This window comes from Artemia sp. Qi Xiang Cuo, chromosome 5 (genome assembly GCF_049724085.1).
Source record: "Artemia sp. Qi Xiang Cuo chromosome 5, ASM4972408v1, whole genome shotgun sequence".
Lineage (NCBI taxonomy): Eukaryota > Metazoa > Arthropoda > Branchiopoda > Anostraca > Artemiidae > Artemia > Artemia sp. Qi Xiang Cuo.
This window is the reverse complement of record NC_142798.1, coordinates 81,725,334-81,731,333: the sequence shown is the minus strand read 5'-3', so window position 1 is coordinate 81,731,333 and position 6,000 is coordinate 81,725,334. Positions and strand designations below refer to the sequence as shown.

General features: G+C 33.6%; 1 protein-coding gene across 1 annotated transcript in view; it reads left to right on the top strand.

The window, feature by feature from the left end:
- Positions 1-655: 655 nt before the first annotated feature.
- The window catches only part of LOC148952619 (follistatin-related protein 5-like), a 183,543-nt gene continuing 178,198 nt past the window's right edge, over positions 656-6,000 (top strand). Inside the window, exon 1 of the mRNA XM_089089239.1 lies at positions 656-736. The gene's annotated coding sequence lies outside the window, so the exon portion shown is untranslated. The remainder of the gene's footprint in view (positions 737-6,000) is intronic.

Here is a 6,000-nt window from a genome sequence, read left to right as displayed (position 1 = left end):
TTTCCCTTCCATATGAAGTGTCTCTGGAAAAAAAAAACCTTGAAGCCTTTTGGCTCTTTATTATAGGCAATGCTATACCGTTGCCTCTGATCCCTGAATAGTCAAAAGAAGCAAATTCATGAGGGTACGATGTCAAAGAGTGTACACAACTTAGAGAACACATCCTCCATCATGAATAAAAGTTATCTTTTTTGCAGTAATTGACTATTTTCCTTTATTGTGGATAAATTAGCATCTTATAGAAAAAAAAATATTTTCCTTATAAGTCATATTGCCCTCACAAATCGTCAAAACAAAACTTCCTTCTTTTACCCTTAAGTTCCTAGTTTGAACAAGGGTCATGTGTCGTTCATTAAATTTTTTTTATTATTATTTCTATGTTCATCATTAAAGTAGACTCCTTTTATCACCTTGGCAAATTGTTGTTATTCACCTTTTACTCGGACAAAGTATATAGGCCAAAGAGGGGACACTTCAAGGGCTAATGGAGTAATTGAAAACCAATAAAATTGGAAAAGATAGAAAAGACCTTTTCCAAATATTCTCTTTCTTTAATCGATAGAAAGTTAGTTTCCATGGTGATAATTCCGCAGAACTCTATTCTGCTTTCGCGCAAGAACTAGGAATCATTTCCCAGTGTCATTTTGAAACTCAGTTAAAATAGAGCTTAAACAGGGAAAGTGTCTGAGGAATAACAAAACAGTATCTTAAGTTAATATCAACAAAAAAAAAGAAAGTAAGTAACCTTTTTTCAAGACTTGCTTCTGGTGTTAGATCTAACTGAATAGCTTTACTGTTCATACAGCTTTTACAGTTTCGTCATTAAATATAATCATCTGCAACAACCCATTTCAGGGCTTGGAATTTGATTCCAGTAATGAAATTATGCGAAAGCATTTTCATAACAATCCAAACAGCATCAAGAAGAACAAGAATACAAGTATGTGTATACTTCAGAAAAGTACGTTGTAAGTCAAGCAATATATTAGTAATACTATTGACAACACATTCTGAAATATATAAACGACAGAGAGTCAGAGAACTACTTGCAAAAAAATATTTTTAATTAAAATGTTTTGTTTTTCTACTTGCGTAATATTACGTACAAAAATTAAATAAATAACAAGAAGACTTTACGTTCTTTTAATGGCTCACTATTGGGCATCGTAACAGCGATTAAAGAAAACGTGGTGGTGTTACTTGGCTTCGTTTTTTAACATACGCTTACGGATTAACGTGACTGGTTTACAGAAATAAGTAGCAAAAATAAATTTGCGAATTTTTTGCACACTTTTTAACATGGTAGCATAAGCTTGGCACAGTAATCTTTCATTTTTTTTTTGTATGTTTAAACATTAGCCCCATTTTTGGCTCAATAGTCTGCTCAAATCTTAAATAATTCTGCTCGGACTGTCAGTATTGCTCTTTCAAAGTGCTAGCTAATTTCAGCTCTCTGAATTCAAATGAAAGTACTAAAATTTAAATTCGTCTGACCAATCGAGTAGTCAGCAGGGGTTACTGATGATATTATCGTCGAAGTCCCCAGTTGGCTGATCTGACCAGAATAATCTTTGGTTTTCTATAAAAAAAAAAAAAAATGAAGATTAATCTTTGGTTTTCTATAAAAAAAAAAAAAAAAAAATGAAGATGGCCCAAAAAATGTAGGACCTTAGCAGATCGATTAGACAAAATATGAGCCTATTGTTTCAAGCCTCTGAAAACCTGGTTAGCTCACTAGGATTTTTGCATAAGACTTAAGGTACGGTCGGCCAGCCAACGGTATTAATTTTTTAACACAAGAAGACTGAATCAGAATCAGAATTAGAATCAGACTTAAGGTACGGTCGGCCAGCCAACGGTATTAATTTTTCAATACAAGAAGACTGAATCAGAATCAGACTTGAGGTACGGTCGGCCAGCCAACGGTCTTAATTTTTCAACACAAGAAGACTGAATCAGAATCAGACTTAAGGTATGGTCGACCAGCCAACGGTCTTAATTTTTCAATACAAGAAGACTGAATCAGAATCAGACTTAAGGTACGGTCGGCCAGCCAACGGTCTTAATTTTTCAACAGAAGAAGACTGAATCAGAATCAGACTTAAGGTACGGTCGGCTAGCCAACGGTCTTAATTTTTCTCACAAGAAGACTGAATCAGAATCAGACTTAAGGTACGGTCGGCCAGCCAACGGTCTTAATTTTTCAACACAAGAAAACTGAATCAGAATGAGACTCAAGGTACGGTCGGCCAGCCAATGGTCTTAATTTTCAACACAAGAAGACTGCCAACGGTCTTAATTTTTCAACACAAGAAAACTGAATCAGAATGAGACTTAAGGTACGGTGGGCCAGCCAACGGTCTTAATTTTTCAACAGAAGAAGATTGAATCAGAAACAGAATCAGACTTAAGGTACGGTCGGCCAGCCAACGGTCTTAATTTTTCAACGCAAGAAGACTGAATCAGAATCAGACTTAAGGTACGGTCGGCCAGCCAACGGTCTTAATTTTTCAACGCAAGAAGACTGAATCAGAATCAGTTTAATCAAAACAGCTGTCATAGACACATTACAAAAAATGCACTAAAAGGCACTGTTTTTACATGAAAAACACTTCACTACATTTTATTAAAAACATTTATAAAGAAAGGAACAAAGGACTTACTGAGGCTCTTTGTGTGGCACGAAACGGGCATAACATAAAGAAAGAAAAACGAGCAAAAATGGGGTTTTTATAGGCCAAATGACGATACTGAAAAAACAAAGCGAATATTTCAAGAGGACAAACGCCTCTCTTCTTCAGCGCGAAACGAAACGATGTATCAATAAAAGCCAAAAATTAAAAGAATTAAAACCAATTACCTAACAACCATAAAAGCGAGTTATTCGCCAATATCCGCGATTTGCACAAAATCCAAAAAAACATGAACTGCCATCGACGGATACTAGCGATCAACTGACAAATGAAAGGAATCAATTCATTCACTTGAAAAAAACTAAACGAACCAGCAATTAAATAAGTTGGAAAACTATGTCATTTGATTTCGGATTTTAATTAAGGCATTTCTTGCAGACACCCTTTGAGACCTAAGGGGTTGTTCACGTGTTTGATTAGATGACTGGAAAAGTGGTTCAAGGTTTATTTCAGGGATTTTCAGTATCGTCATTTGGCCTATAAAAACCCCATTTTTGCTCGTTTTTCTTTCTTTATGTGATGTCAGGCCAATGTGGTTTAAGAAATTATAAACGGGCATAAGATTGCTCTTGCTTCTGGTATTTGCGTGGACAGGCATTTCAGATGGTAATATTGTCCTATGTACAGGACTAGACAATAAAAATTGGCCAAAACGAATCATCAGCTGAAATCGGCGATCACGAAGGCTTTGGTATTTCAAGTGACTTGAGAGCGGAGCTGTAATCTACATATTTGTCACAAAGAATGACCTTTACAGCTCGTTTTTGAATCCCTCCCCCCGCCAAATCATCACTTAGATAATCTATGTGATGACCTTGTGAGCCCCAGACGGGACACGCACATTCAAGGATGGGTCTAATAAAAGTGAAGTACGGCGTTTTCTGTTGATATATTGGAAAACACACGCGGCACATCGCCACTAGTGTCCACATAGCATAATGGCCCTTTCTTACCAGCTCTTGTACGTTAATAGAGAACGAACAGTCCACACTAAAGGTGACGCCCAAGATAGTCGCACACGATGCAGAAGGGAACAAAGTCGCGGGGCAGGTAAAATCGCGTTTAAGTCGGTTAAACCTTTGATTTATTCTCGTTAAGTTGAAGACTGTTAGACAATTCTAATATCAACCGATATCTAAAATTCAGCTTTATCTATCTACCAAGTACATTTTTGGAATTTACTTCTTTTTTTTAATGTTAAAAAAGGTTTTTAGAAAGAAATGAAACTACACTGAAAGGTCAAGATTTTTGTATCAATGTTATCCATTAGTTTTCAATCTATCAATTCACAGAGTGAGATATTTCATACTACTTAGACGTTTTCCTAGAGAGTAATACAACCTTCTAAAAAGTGAAAAATGTTACCGCTAGATGGCTGAAGCTTCGCAATACCATCTCCAAAGAAATTCCAAGCGGAGAAAAACTCAAGATGTGGTTTTGGTTTGGGTAGTAACATAGGTTTATGTAAGTAAATAAAAGCGGGTTGCTTAAGGCATTTTCAATTTGTCGTATTTACATTCAGTCTTGGCTGTTCAATTCGTTTGTTTTGTTTAGAAAGCAAAATGAAGTATTCCTTTTGAGAAGCTGTTTTTTCTAAGCTGACAAGCGCACATATATATATGATTTATTTGTATTTTTTTTAAATTTATTATGTGTACATTTATTTCCACTCAATCCACAATAAGTACTAAAATGCCGCATAAAAACTGACTTTTATCAGGAAATCTTTTTTAAGATCTTCCTATTAAATTTTATAGTTTTTCTGGTGAGTATTTTTGGTACTCTTGCATTATATGGGCCTTTACAAGGAAACCAGTCACGAAAAACCCGTTTTTGACGGGTTAACCGCTATTGAGTAGGCAATGATAGTGTGGTTTTCATTGCGTATGTGATATTTAAACTATGTTTTTGGGGGGTTTAGGGGGGGGGGGAAGGTACCAAGGTTAGGTTAGGTTACGTATTTAATATTTGCTATGCTTCCCCCCCCTCCCCTAATGTGCAAATATATAGCCCAAATTTGTTTCTAAACTATTATGTATTCATCCTATTTTATTTTATATCATTAGCATTAACCAAACTTGACTTTTTTGAAAGGCCCATATAATGCAAGAGTACCGTATTTTTGAAGTATCTGTTTAATTAGCTAGCTAAAAGATAAATATAAGTAGTGAAATAATATATTATCAAAAAATTGCAACATTCAGTTTGATTATTTGTTTACTTTTTCCAGTTTTTTTAATTTCTAATTTTTGAATTTTAAAAATAATATAGATTTGATTTTTGGACTATTACATTTTACCGTGTATTATTTCTTTTCCTTATTTTGATCAATTTCTTCTTTTTTTTTATTTTAGTGTTACTTTGTTGAAATGAAGAAAAGGGCAATCTCGTTATTAGAAGCTCTGTACATAGTCAATTCATTTCCTTTTTCCTTTTTATGTTTATACGAATTTTCATTTTATACATTCTTAATATAATCTCCCAAATTTGCATAATATGTTTGCAACAACAACCTAGTAAAGAACTACTAAGAAAAAATTGAGTTTGAAGAAAAATATCTAGCGAAATATCTAGAAAAATACCTAGAAAAAACTGTCATTTGAAGCTTATTTTGGAATGGTGACCATTATTTTGGTTCATATACATCAGTAGATAGTTCGTAATCGGTTTACTGTTTCCGTTAAACATTATTCAAATATGAAGAAAACAATACATTATTTTGGTTGACTTGCACAATGCTACTGCCAATGACGGTATTTGAGATGGAAGTGTGACGCTTAGGGAAGTAAAGGAAATATCTCCCCAATCCAACAAGAATGCTCATTCGGAAAAGAAAATTGAATTTGTAAAATGTTTTAGAGTGCAGCATCTCAATTTGAATGATTTTACAGCTGTTTTACCGGATTCACCACTATATTACCGAAATTTCGGATCACCAATATATATATATATATATATATATATATATATATATATATATATATATATATATATTATATATATATATATATATATATATATGTTTTGTAAAGATTATTTAGTGAACTCTCCTTGTTTTTTTTTTTTTTTCTCCATTTTATGAAGCAAATGCTTTACATGTTAAGAGTTTAAATGCTTATGTTTATATGTTTAAATGTTAATGTTATGTTTATACTGTTTTAATGTTAAGTGTTTAAATGTTTAATGTTTATTCGTTGTTTTCATAATTCCCCTCCTACAGGCCATGGAGCCTTTGTGGGGATTTGTAGATTGTTATGAAATTATTTTACTGATATTTGGAAAATAAATCTATATATCTATCTATCAG